The 14,911-nt window shown below is 33.9% G+C and overlaps 1 pseudogene; it reads left to right on the top strand.

Moving 5' to 3' along the window:
- Positions 1-12,996, top strand: part of LOC112727276 (E3 ubiquitin-protein ligase AIRP2-like) — a 90,271-nt pseudogene extending 77,275 nt beyond the window's left edge.
- Positions 12,997-14,911: the final 1,915 nt, after the last annotated feature.

Raw genomic sequence — 14,911 nt, 5'->3', positions numbered from 1 at the left:
GAGATTGGCATAAGATTTATACCTGACCCCAGGTCACACAGAGCCTTCTCAAAGGTCATGGTGCCTATGGTACAGGGTATTAAGAATTTACCAGGATCTTGTTTCTTTTGAGGTAAAGTTTGCTGAGCCCATGTATCTAGTTCACTAATGAGCAAGGGAGGTTCACCTTTCCAAGTATCATTACCAAACAACTTGGCATTCAACTTCATGATGGCTCCTAGATATTGAGCAACTTGCTCTTCAGTTACATCTTCATCCTCTTCAGAAGAAGAATAGTTCTCAGAGCTCATGAATGGTAAAAGGAGGTTCAATAGAATCTCTATGGTCTTTAGGTGAGCCTCAGATTCCTTAGGTTCCTCAGTGTGGAACTCCTTTTTGTTCAGAGGACATCCTAGGAGGTCTTCCTCACTGGGATTCACGCTCTTCTCCTCCTTTGTGCATTCGGCCATATTAATTATATCAAGGCACTCTCCTTTTGGATTCTCTTCTGTATTGCTTGGGAGAGTACTAGGAGGGGTTTCAGTGATTTTCTTACTCAGCTGACCCACTTGTGTCTCCAAATTTCTAATGGAGGACCTTGTTTCACTCATGAAACTTAAAGTGTCCTTAGATAGGTCAGAGACTATGTTTGCTTAGTTAGAGGGACTCTGCTCAGAGTTCTCCGTCTGTTGCTGAGAAGATTATGGAAAAGGCTTGCTATTGCTAAGCCTATTTCTTCCACCATTATTAAAGCCTTGTTGAGGCTTTTGTTGATCCTTCTATGAGAAATTTGGATGATTTCTCCATGAAGAAATATAGGTGTTCCTATAGGGTTCACCCATGTAATTCACCTCTGCCATTGCAGGGTTCTCAGGATCATAAGCTTCTTCTTCAGAAGATGTCTCTTTAGTACTGTTGGATGCATTTTGCCATCCATTCAGACTCTGAGAAATCATGTTGACTTGCTGAGTCAATATTTTGTTTTGAGCCAATATGGCATTCAGAGCATCAATTTCAAGAATTCCCCTTTTCTGAGGCATCCCATTACTCACAGGATTTCTCTCAGAGGTGTACATGAATTGGTTATTTGCAACCATGTCAATGAGTTCTTGAGCTTCTGCAGGCATTTTCTTTAGGTGAATGGATCCACTTGCAGAATGGTCCAGTGATATCTTAGAAAGTTCAAATAGACCATCATAGAATATATCTAAAATGGTCCACTCTGAAAGCATGCCAGAAGAACACTTTTTGGTCAACTGCTTTTATCTTTTCCAAGCTTCATAGAGGGATTCACCATCTTTTTGCTTGAACGTCTGAACATCCACTCTAAGCTTACTTAGCTTTTGAGGAGGAAAGAACTTGGCCAAGAAGGCCGTGACCAGCTTATCCCAAGAGTCCAGGCTATCTTTAGGTTGTGAGTCCAACCATGTTCTAGCTCTGTCTCTTACAACAAAGGGGAAAAGCATGAGCCTGTAGACTTCAGGATCTACTCCATTAGTCTTAACAGTATCACAGATCTGCAAGAACTCAGTTAAAAATTGATAGGGATCTTCTGATGGAAGTCCATGAAACTTGCAGTTCTGTTGCATTAAAGTAACTAGTTGAGGTTTCAGCTCAAAATTGTTTGCTCCAATGGCAGGGATTGAGATGCTTCTTCCATAAAAATTAGAAGTAGGTGTAGTATAATCACCAAGCATCCTTCTTGCGCCTCCACCATTGTTATTGGGTTCGGCCATCTCTCTTTCTTTTTCGAGATTCTCTATAAGGTTTTCTCTGGATTGTTGTGCTTTAGCTTCTCTTAGCTTCTTCTTCAGAGTCCTTTCAGGTTCAGGATCTGCTTCAACAAGAATGTTCTTATCCTTGCTCCTGCTCATATGAAAAAGAAGAGAACAGAAAAGAAAGAGGAATCCTCTATGTCACAATATAGAGATTCCTTTGTGTGAGTAGAAGAAGAAAAGAATAGAAGAAGAAGGAGAAAAATTCGAACACAGAAGAGAAGTGTTAGTAAATGAATAATTAAATAGAAAGAGATGAGAAAGAAGAGTGTTCGAAAATTGTTTTTGAAAAATAAGTTAGTGATTTTCGAAAATTAAGAGAAAAAATAAAATTAAAATTAAAATTTGAAACAATTAGTTAATTAAAAGAATTTTGAAAAAGAGTGAGGAATTTTTGAAAATTAGAAAAAAAAGTAGTTAGGTGGTTTTGAAAAAGATAAGAAATAGTGAAACAAACAAAAAGTCAGTTAGTTAGTTGAAAAAGATTTGAAAATTAATTTTGAAAAGATTTTTGAAATCAATTTTGAAAAAGATATGATTTGAAAATAAAAGATATGATTGAAATTTATTTTGAAAAAGATTTGATTTTTAAAATTAAAATTGATTACTTGACTAACAAGAAACTAAAAGATATGACTTTAGAATTTAAAGATTGAACCTTTCTTAACAAGAAAGTAACAAACTTCAAATTTTTGAATCAATCACATTAATTGTTAGTAAAGTTTTTGAAATTTTGAAATAAAGATAAGAAAAAGATTTTGAAAATCAAAATTTTTTAAAATTTTCGAAAAATAATAAGAAAAATGAAAAAGATTTGATTTTTGAAAAAGATTATGAAAAGATAAGATTTTTAAAATTGAAATCTTGACTTGACTAACAAGAAACAACTTATTTTAAAAATTTTTGACAAAGTCAACCCAAAGATTTCAAAAAATATGAGACAAATAAGGGGAAAGATATTTTTTGATTTTTAAATTTTTTTTATGATGAGAGATAAAAACACAAAAATGACTCACAACATGAAAATTATGAATCAAAACACATGATGCATGCAAGAATACTATGAATGTCAAGATGAACACCAAGAACACTTTGAAGATCAAGATGAACATCAAGACTTATTTTTGAAAAATTTTCAAGACAAGAAAAATATGCAAGACACCAAACTTAGAAATTTGCAATGCTTATACACTATGAATGAAAAAATGCATATGAAAAACAACAAAAAACACAAAAACAAGAAAATATGAAGATCAAACAAGAAGACTTACCAAGAACAACTTGAAGATCACGAAGAATGCAATGCATGAATTTTTCGAAAAATGCATAAATTTTTTTTTAAAAACATGCAATTGACACAAAACTTAAAAATTGACACTAGACTCAAACAAGAAACACAAAATATTTTTGGTTTTTATGATTTTATAATTTTTTTTGGATTTTTTTTTTGAAAATTAATTTTTGGAAAAACGAAAACAAAGAAAATTTTTTTTTGAAAAATTTTTGAAAACTTTTTTGAAAAGAAAATTACCTAATATGAGCAACAAGATAAACCGTCAATTATCCAAACTCGAACAATCCCTGGCAACGGCGCCAAAAACTTGGTGCACGAAATTGTGATCATCAACAATGGCGCCAATAGACTTGGAGCTCTCAAACGTGAATCACACTTTGTCACAACTTCGCACAACTAACCAACAAATGCACTGGGTCGTCCAAGTAATACCTTACGTGAGTAAGGGTCGATCCCACGGAGATTGTTGGCATGAAGCAAGCTATGGTCATCTTGTAAATCTCAGTCAGGGGGATTCTAATGGTTATAATGGTTTTTGAATATAAAATAAATAAAGCATAAAATAGAGATAGAGATACTTATGTAATTCATTGGTAAGAATTTCAGATAAGTGCATAGAGATGCTTTGTTCCTGTTGAATCTCTGCTTTCCTACTGCCTTCATCCAATCTTTCATACTCCTTTCCATGGCAAGCTGTATGTTGGGTTTCACCGTTGTCAATGGCTACCTCCCGCCCTCTTAGTGAAAATGGTCCAAATGCTCTGTCACAGCATGGCTAATCATCTGTCGGTTCTCGATCATGTCGGAATAGAATCTAGTGATTCTTTTGCGTCTGTCACTACGCCCAACACTCGCGAGTTTGAAGCTCGTCACAGTCATTCAATCCCTGAATCCTACTCGGAATACCACAGACAAGGTTTAGACTTTCCGGATTCTCAAGAATTCTGCCAATGGATTTTAGCTTATACCATGAAGACTCCGATCTTTCGGATTGTAGGCTAAGAGATACACGCTCGTTCTAAGGTAGAACGGAAGTGGTTGTCAGTCACGCGTTCATAGGTGAGAATGATGATGAGTGTCACAGATCATCACATTCATCATGTTGAAGTGCAGAATTGAATAGAAGAATAATAGTAATTGCATTGATACTCGAGGAACAGCATAGCTCCACACCTTAATCTATGGTGTGTAGAAACTCCACCGTTGAAAATACATAAGTGATAATGGTGTTCATGGCTTTGGCCCCAGAGAGGGAACTGGAATAACCAAGACCCGGACAAAAGACACTCAATACAATAGTAAAAAGTTCTATTTATACTAAACTAGTTACTAGGGTTTACAGAAATAAGTCTTAGTGCAGAAATCCACTTCCAAGGCCCACTTTGGTGTGTGCTTGGACTGAGCTTGAGCTTTACACGTGCAAAGGCTTCTCTTGAGGTTAAACACCAAGTTGTAACGTCTGTTTGGCGTTTAACTCTGGTTTGTGACGTGTTTTTGGCGTTTTACTCCAGAATGCAGCATGAAACTGGAGTTGAACGCCAGTTTGCATCATTTAAACTTGAATAAAGTATAAACTATTATATATTTCTGGAAAGCCCTGGATGTCTACTTTCCAACACAATTGAGAGCGCGGCATTTAGAGTTCTGTAACTCCAGAAAATCTATTTCGAGTGCAGGGAGGTTAGAATCCAACAGCATCAGCAATCCTTTTTCAGCATAAATCAGATTTTTGCTCAGGTCCCTCAATTTCAGCCAGAAAATACCTGAAATCATAGAAAAATACACAAGCTCATAGTAAAGTCTAGAAATGTGAATTTTGCATAAAAATTAATAAAAACATCCCTAAAAGTAGCTAGATCCTACTAAAAACTACCTAAAAATAATGTCAAAAAGCGTATAAATTATCCGCTCATCATTAAGCGCTTGAGATGAAGTCATATGCACTTGAGAAGATCCATACTGATGATAATGGTTCAGATATGATGACTAAAAGTTTACCTGCAGTGAAGTTTGATTTCTACAAAGAGAAGGCAGATTTAGTGGAGCAGCCTATCCCTACTTGAGTTGGTGAGGGAGAAATTTGTTGGTGGGTCCCCAACTTCAAGTGGGGCCCACATATTATATAAAAAAAATGAAAGAAGTGGCTAAAAAGCCATGGAGGGAGAGAGAACGAGAGTCTTGCTCTCTCATTTAGAAACAAAAAAAAAGGGAACAATGAGCAATCGAAGAGAAGAAGAGAACATTTGGGGGAAAATGGCAAGTTATCTTGATCCGATTAACTTGGTAAATTCGCTCCATTTCTTATGAAATTTCAGTATATTATTCCTGGTGTAGAGATGAACATTAGAATATAACTTGCTAGTTGTATTGCTTTCTCTTTTGCCTGATTTGAGATACCCATTTTTGTGGAGGATTTATGTTGATTCCACCAGTTTTGGTGATATATTTTGTTGATTGTTGAGATGCCCTAATGTCACTAGGAAAACTGTTTGTGTACCCATTATTCTGATAGTGAAAGATTTTTCTGAACTAGGTCCCGTGGATTTTTTGTCCCTCTTTTGAGAATTTTCCCACGTTAAAATTCTGGTGTATGATTATTTAATTTCTCTGCCATTATAATTGTTGCTTGGAATATTTTTAATATTATCTATTTAATCGTATAAATTGTGAAAAAAATATTTCTAATACTTCCGCTATTAGACAGGTTCTTGTTTGAACATTTTGTTAAATTTTTCCAATATTAATTTAGTGAGAGCCTAAAAAATTTTGTGGATATGTCAATATATGAAAGCCTATGGCTTGGTGGCTAATGATTGACCTGCAAATTAACAAGTGACACTTGTTAGATATAAAAGTTTGACTAGGTTTTGGCTTACACACTATTGTTATGTCAATGCCTAGTAGGTATAGCCAGTCTAACCACCAAATTTATCATACCACTAGAGACGACACGTACATATAATGGATATCAATGTAATTATATTCTTTATTTCTCCTTAAAAGTAACTCTTGAAAATTAGATGGGACTATTTGGGCTATTTGATTATGCCTCTCAATTTACAAGGCATAATGAATTGAATCTGAAACTGTATATTGTAGGGCAGCCTCTATTCCAAGGGAAAATGGCAACAAGGCCTGCCTTCAAATGAAGTTAGTTTACAATAAATTGGCACCAATTTTTCTGTGTGTATTGGGATGGATGGAATGTGTTTGTCCATGCCTACTTTTCAGTGAATTAGAACTTTTTCATATGATTGTGTTTAAGGTTTGTGTCTCTACTCCTTATTCTTTCTCTACAAATTAGTTTATAGCGTCCCTCCTCTGCAATTTCATAACTTTTATTCCTTTCTTCAGGTTTCCACCATTGAGAAATCCAGTATCTATTCTCATGGAAGGAAAACAACCATAAAGGAGTTCTACAGTAAGAACTAACTATAAGTAATACTAATTATGTACCTCTTTTTTACTCATACTTCTCTAAATAACATAAAGCTAAGGGTTATATTTGATGCCATGCAACCCTCATATTTCTGCATTTTACTTTAACTAGTTGACATCATCAATTTTCATAGGAGAATTTTCTATTGTCTTTTATTTTAATGTCGAAATTGCTAAATTTTGTCTTCTTTATCATTTTGAAAAAGTTACAAGTGTGGGCTCATTACTTTGTATTTGAAAATAATAAAATTTTAATTCTTTTTTATAAGTTTGACAACTCATGTTGGATACCATAGAAGGCACCATTTTTAGAGGAAGATGTCTTTACTTTCTCGGAGATGATGTGGTATTACACATCTTGCTATTTGATTGGTCAGAGTTACATAGATAAATATCTTATTTACAAGGAAGGCTAGTGACTTAGTGTTGCATTTTTAAAATACAAGACAATTGAATGTTATATAACTTAAATGACATGTTAGTATATACTTCTAGAGAAGTGTAATATGTAATAAGTATTGTCTAATATATATCAAAGAGAACTCAGTCTAATATACCCTTTTACTAATTTAAAATCCATAACTACAGGTGTTATATTACCTTCTCTCATGCAACTTCAGGGTGATTTAGTAGATGCTGACATTACTCAGGAAAAGGTACCAAATGGGAAGCATCAATAGTAGTACTGAAGATAATAGAAAACCTTATGATTCAGACACATGGAGAGAGAAAATGAATGTGGCATTTGCCTAGTAGAGCCTTGCACCAAGATAGTTTTACCTAGTTGCTTGCTGCCATGCCATGTGTATATATTGCTACAATGATTGGTAATTATGTTATGTGTTCAAAATTACATTACTTTATATAAGTTATAGGAAATATTCTATTAATTTAAGAAAATGTCAGGTGATTAACATTTTTCTTTATTTTATTTTAAAATTTATATTTGAACCAACATTAATTCTATATTTTTTTTACTCTAAAACTATCAGCTCCCTGATATTCTAAACATTATTCAATTTATCGTTAGATGAAATATAAATTGGTACAATATTTTAATTTTTCAAATATAATAGGTACAATTAATCCTATAATTTTTATAAGAATAAACACGTGGAATTAATTTTAAATGTCAACCCGTTTTTTTCCATCTCACTTTTTTTTTTGCTCTTACAGGAACACAAGATCAAAATCTTGTTCCATTTTGCAGGGAAAGTTCAAAGAGAATTAAGTCAAGGGATTTGTGGGTTCTAACATGATGTGATTGATGTGCAAGAAATATACAAAGAGGACATATTACTTCTGTATCTATTTATAAACAACCTACCTGAATATATCACGGATGCTATTTTCTTTATGTATTATGAGTACTTAATTGAATTGAAAAGTATGTACAGTGATAAAAATCGCCAGCCATCAATGTACAGAATCTGGTCAATTTTTTTGGTCCCAATTATTATTTGTTTGTAAAATTTTTAAAGATTATGAATTTATTTGAGTATCATTAAGTTGTTAAAAAAATAATTTTTAATAAATTTTTATTTTATTTTTTAATGTATTTAACAAAATTTTAATTAATAAAAATACTAAAAAAATTCTTTTTTAAATTTTAATTTATATTTTTTATTAAAAAGATCTTTTTTACTAAAAAAAGATGATTTTAACATTATAAATAACAAAAAAATATTTTTATATTGTCGTATCCAAATATAATTATTAAATAAAAATAAATTTTTACATAAAATATTTAAATATAAAATTATTTTTATTTTTTTAAAATTTTTTAAAAAATCACTTAAAAAATATCTTTTCGTAAAAATTTACGCAAATAAATCATATATCGAATTATATGAAATATATCTAATATTGTTTCTTAACTGAATTCAATACATCAATAGGAATTAGGACAAGAAGGGTGACTAATAAACATTTTTTAAGAGTATTAACAAATTAACCTTTGGCAAAACTATTATATATATTCTATCTTTTATTCATAATAATCATCGTTACAACTTATTTAAAAATATTAATTTATGAATATACTTAAAAAAAATCAAAATGAAAACTGCGAATCAAAGAGAGTATAAGCTAATTTATATAAATATATAATAGGACAAATGACACAATTAAACTAAATGAAGGCAGATATTACACGATTTTACTAAAAGAAAAAATGCAACAAAAATCTAGAACGACAATTTTATATAATTCGAATGAGGTTTATTCGAATTATACAAACCAATAGTAATTCAAATCACTTACATTCGAATTATGCATGCATGCTCTTCATAAAAGTAATTCGAATCACGTTAATTTGAATTACACACATGACTTCCTGTTAGTTCGAATCAGCCTAAGTTAAACTAACCCATGGTTTAGTGTATATAGTAATTTGAAACAGATTACACACGATTTAGGCTGTCCATGGTAATTCGAATTGCACCCATTCGAATTACAAAGCCTTTCTCTATAAAAAGAGTTCGAATTAAGCTCATTCGAACTATCATCTCAAACCTCTGCCCCCACTAGATCCCAGAGAAAACTCTTTCTTTACAACTCCAACAAAGTGTTCAACAGAATATTCAACTGATGGGGGATAACTCGAACTGATTTTATCGTTTGGATGGAGTCACCCATATAGCTGTGTCATCAATGAAGAGGTTAGTGCGAACTTTTCCATTTAAAATATGATTTAATGTGTTGTTTTTATATTTTTGCCTTTTGTTTGTTATAATGGTAGTCATTATTTACCGTTGTTAAATTATATAGGATTGTTATATAAGTGGTTATATTAGTGGTTACATGAGTGATTTATTAGTGATTACAAATAAATAGAAAAGTATGCGTGGTAAGGATAATGGAGGGCGAAACTAGAGTAAGATTTTTTTGTTAATGTAAGAACCAAATTTTTTACGTAAAATCGCTTTAATAAAATAATAACTTTAAATTGCTCGAGATAGATTCAAAAATATAGAAATGATATTTTAAAACAAAAAAGGTGAAATTTGAATTCAATGAATTTTTTTGAATTGAAAAATGTATCTTTTGCGAAAGATTTTTGTAAAAATGTGTACCGGTACTTAAGTTGGCAATACCAGCTCTAGTCTGTTCGATACTGTGTTTTAGGAAAAATAAAATTTTAAAAATTTAATTTATTGTTTTGAAAGGAAAAAATAATTTAGAATTGAAAACCGAGCGCAAATCTTAATAGTTTTAGCCCAAAGTGGGTCAAACGGACCTAAAACACTAACGAGTTAGACCGGACCGAAGTTGGGCCCAAGTCCAACTTATATAAGACCTTTAATAAGGATTTGCATCCTCATTTCAGCACCAAAGAGAGAGAGAAACGCGGATTGAGAGAGAGGGGAGGGTAGTACTATTTATCACAATCTTCCGAGAGCCATATCTTGAGTTATGGAGCTCCAATTGACGAGTCATTTTCGGCCATGCAAAACTCTCATGAAACTCTTTGTTTCTATCTAAACTTTGTTGGTAAGAAATGTAAACTCAAGCTCCAATTTCCAGCCCTAATAATTCTGCGTTTTAGGATTTGGTTTTTGAGTAAGTTGTGTGATTTTGATTGTTTAGGTGATCTCTAATAGCAAGTAATTGTTTAGTTTTGCCCCTAATCTCGTTGGGTAAGATAAAGTCTCACTAAAATTTTGTGTTTAGTTATTTTTGTGAACCTTAGGTTTTGATTTATATATATATATATATATATATATATATATATATATATATATATATATATATATATATATATATATATGATGTTAGTTTGAGTTTTGGTGCTTGTTGGAGTTGTCTTGGCTTTTTGGAAGATTGTGGGATCCATATTTTGGTGTGTTATGCATATTGGGAATCGGTCAAGGTATGATTTCGGTTTTCTCTATATAATATGTAATATTTCTGGACACTTAGGCTAATGGACCTTAGGATATGATTGAATTGATTGTTGGAAATTATTGAATTTGATTATGCATGATGGTGTTATTGATTTGATGAATTGTGATGTTGAACTTTAATGTTGTTATTCATTATTGAAATGAGGTTTGAAAATGATGATTGGAGTGTTGATAGTGAATTATGAGCTTATTGATATTGATAAAGGTTGAAAATGGAGAAATGATGCTTAGAGTGTAAACATTGATAATTTGAGGAAGGTAAAGGACAATTTTTGATAAAATTAGTGAAATTGCATGATGGTAGGATAAGGAATGAATTGGAAGGTGTATAAACATCATTTAGGTTTATTGGAACTGTTTTGGTAGTAGGATATTTGGTTTTGACTGTGAATTTTGGAAGTTTGAGAACTTAGTTAATTTTTAGTAAAAACCAGTTTTTGGTGAATTTTGACAGATCATAACTTGAGTCTCAGTTTTTTAAATTAGTTGAAATTTCTCTTGAATTAAAGTTCAATTCATTTAAAGATTTTTAAATTGATATAAATTTTGAAGAAAATGAATTTTTGTAGAAGAAGTTATGAACGTTTAAAGTTTGGTGTTAAAAAAACTGATTTCTGCAACTTTACAAAATTTTGCAATTCTGGAGGGGTATGTGTACGTGAACAACCCATATGGGAGAGTGCCATTCTTTTTGGCACCTATGCATAAGCAAACTCTTGTATGCGTATGCAAGAGGGATAAATTCTGGAGGTGTATGCGTACGCAAACCACCCATACGCGAGCGTGTCATTCTGTTTGGCACCAATGCGTACGCAAACTCTTGTATGCATATGCGAAATGGGGAAAATTTTATGTATGAGTACGTATACAATGGGTATGCGTACTCATAGACCCTGTTTATCTGAAAAATGATTTTTCTTTGATTTCAAGGATTCTCTAACTTTCTAAACTTCCTTCAAATGCTGTTTACGAGTACTATCGAGGACTTAGGTTCTCATATTACTAAAGATGAGTTAGTGATTTATTTTAGTGAATTTCTATATGAATTTTGAAGATGGAGACTTAGGTTTTTGGAGTACTGAAGATGGATTAGTTGAGTAAGATGGCGGAGTGTTGTAGTAACGATTGAAATAATGAATTGTGAATTTCGTATTGATGATGTTGAGACAAGTCAAGGGCTTGGAGTGGACTGAATACTGAAAATGATTTATGAAAGCCACTGATATATTGCTTTATGTTGAGACTGTTGAGTCGCCATGCACCTCAAACAAGGGTTGTGGCAGTCTCCCACTTGTCAAGGTCACGGCGTCGGCGTAAGGACGGTAGTTAATCCCACTTACGTTGAGATGTGAGGGCTGAGGTTGTATCCCGCTCGCATAACCTTCTCTGCTGCATGAGTGTGCAGAGCCTATATCTCTGGCATAGCAAACTCCCTGCTACATGAGTGTGCAGAGCCTATATCTCTGGACATGGCAGGAAGGCTACATCTGGAAGAATGTGTCGGGTTGGCATTTATAGACCGACAAGTGATATCATGATCCAATAGAAAAGGCATTCATCACATGTATCTTCTACCTATTTTATTGCTTTGCTTAATTTCTGTTATGCCTAAATGAATCAAATATTTACTTGCTAATTGTTCTATTTGTTGTACATGTATCTTACTTGTGCTTTACTTGTCTGCATTATTTATGCTTTCTTCTGGGATTGAGGAGGTTTGGTAGGCGGTGTCGATGGGATCGTACGGAGGTTAGGTTGGCGAAGGCTGTGGGATACAACGGTGTGATTAGTATTAGTTAGAAATCCCCTAAGTGTAGATAATCCTGTTATTATTTATGGTTTAAGTTATTTATTTTGCTAAGTTGGATATCTATTTGGTATGAAGCTATAGGATTGCCTATGGCATCCCGGGGTCTTACATCTTACATTACCAGGTACTATTACCATACTGAGAACCTCTGATTCTCATTCCATACTTTGTTGTTATTTTTTAGATGCAGGAAATAACCCACCTTGGTGAGTTGCTTGATAGTGACAGAGCGGAGGACCTTTATCATGTTTTGGAGTCTTTTGGTTATTTTGAATTAGTTCGCTCACTTTTGTACTTATATTTGCCATAGAGGCTTACTTTGAGAGAGATATAGTAGAAGCTATTTTTTTTACTTTCAAAACTCGATATGTCTGTATATTCTAGTCAGCTTAAACTCTGCGGGTTGCGGCTAGTACTTTATGACTATCCTACTTATATATCTATGTATGTCTTGATATCTCATATCTATATCATGTACCTCGATTCGTGTAGCTTCATGTGAATGTTTCACACTTTTAAAACTCTGTTTTTGAGCTTACTTCTTCATTGGGCTTCTAGAATTATTATTTCTTTCTATATATATACATTAATATAAAAGCCTTAGGATTGTCGTGACCTCTGATTAACCTGTGCTTTACGGCATAAGATAAGGCTTAGGGTAATTAGGGTATTACATTTAGTAGTATTAGAGCTGTTCGTCCTCATGATCCTATGAAATGGACCGATTATACTTCATTGCATACTCTGTGTCTTTTTCTTTCATGCTATTTAGGTTATCTGTTTGAAATTGCATAGCATGCTTGTTTGTGAGTGCCATTTTGGGATAATTGAAGTACTAGGCTTTTGATATTGAGACTGATCACCTTGATATGGACTGTTTGGTGAAAATAAGAACCCTAATGGCTACTCGCAGACGAGGTCGTACTCGTACCTGGGGAGGAACTGAGAATAACCAACCGGCCAATAACCATGCCGAATTTATGGCGGCGATGGCCAACTTGGCTCACACCATGGAGGCGAATGCTGCTGCGACTTTGCAAGCTGTACTTAGATTAGGGCAATCGGCAGAAAATAGAAACAAAAAATGGGGATGGAAATGGCAATGGAGACGGAGACAGTAATGACTTGGGAGGTACTCCAATGACTTGCATACACTACAGGCTCAACATGTCCCAGCTAACCAATACGTGGAGTTTGCGGCCTATCAGCTGTTAGGAGAGGCACAACATTGGTGGCAAGAAGAGTGTAGTTGCTGCGACTTCCGAATGCAGAAATCCCTTGGGATGTGTTTCAAATGGCGTTCTATAAGAAGTATTTTCTAGAGTCAGTGAGAGAAGCAAAGGAGTTAGAGCTTATGCAGCTGAAGCAAGGCTCAATGTCAATAGCAGAGTACACAGGCAAATTTGAAGAGCTATGTAGGTTCTCAAGGGTATGTCAGGGAGCCCCTGAATCCTATGAGAGTTAGAAATGTATCAAGTACCAAGAAGGTCTCAAAGACGACATCATGACTACTGTAGCTCCCTTGGAGATAAGAATATTCTCAAAACTAGTGAACAAAGCTCGAGTTGTGGAGGACTATGCCAAGAAGGTAGCTGAGGCGAGAGGAATTTATGGTTATACTGACAACCGAGCTCGTGGCGACCAAGGGGACAAAACTTTAAGAAAGATGGACACACTCCTCAGTATCTTCAAGATCAAGAAAACTTCAGAAGGGACAACAATATTCAATTCCACCAGATGAGGGAAAGCCATCTGTGCTATAGTTGTTGGCGTCCTGGACATATATCCATGTATTGCCGCCGTGGGAGGAATCGAGAGGTGGGTAGGAGTTAAGAACCAGGCCGAGTATTCACTATGGATGCAAAGGAGGCGAAGGAGTCAGATCCGATAATGAGAGGTAAACCTATAAAGTTGTTATGATATGTTTCTAAGAACCAGTTGGCTTAGTTTTATCTTATGGAAGGTTGTCGTAACTTTGGTCGAACTTAGAGATTCGTTAGAGGAACCAATGGAGAAGGAGGCTTTTGATGGATATGGCTGAGTAATCCGGATTCTTAATGACGATAATCAGAGTGACGCAGCGGAAGCCGAGAGGGAACATCGACACGGTAGGATGACGATGGACGAGATGCTTTGGCAACTTTTTTGGATTGACAATGTTGATAGTAGAATGCTTCGTGGAGGATATATCACGCGAATCAAATTTTGGGGACAAAATTCCTTATTAGGAGGGGAGGATGTAAGAACCGGAGTTTTCACGTAAAATCGCTTTAATAAAATAATAACTTTAAATTTCTCGGGATAGGTTCAAAAATATAGAAATTATATTTTGAAACTAAAAAAGTGAAATTTTAGTTCAATGAATTTTTCTGAATTGAAAAATGTATTTTTTGCGAAATATTTTTGTAAATATGTGTACCGGTACTTAAGCCAACAGTACCGGCTCTAGTCTGTCCAGTATCGTGTTTTAAGAAAAATAAGATTTTGAAAATTTAATTTATTATTTTGAAAGGACAAAAATAAATTAGAATTGAAAATTGGGCGCTAATTTTACAGGTTTTGGCCCAAAGTGGGCCAAATAGACCTAAAATACTAACGAGTTGGACCGAGCCCAAGTTGGTCCCAGGCCCAACTTATATAAGACCTTTAATAAGAATTTGCATCCTCATTTCAGCACCAAAGAGAGAGAGAGAGAAACATGAATTGAGAG

This window comes from Arachis hypogaea, chromosome 1 (assembly GCF_003086295.3).
Source record: "Arachis hypogaea cultivar Tifrunner chromosome 1, arahy.Tifrunner.gnm2.J5K5, whole genome shotgun sequence".
NCBI lineage: Eukaryota > Viridiplantae > Streptophyta > Magnoliopsida > Fabales > Fabaceae > Arachis > Arachis hypogaea.
The sequence above is the reverse complement of the archived record's forward strand: the minus strand, read 5'-3'. Positions and strand labels throughout refer to the sequence as shown.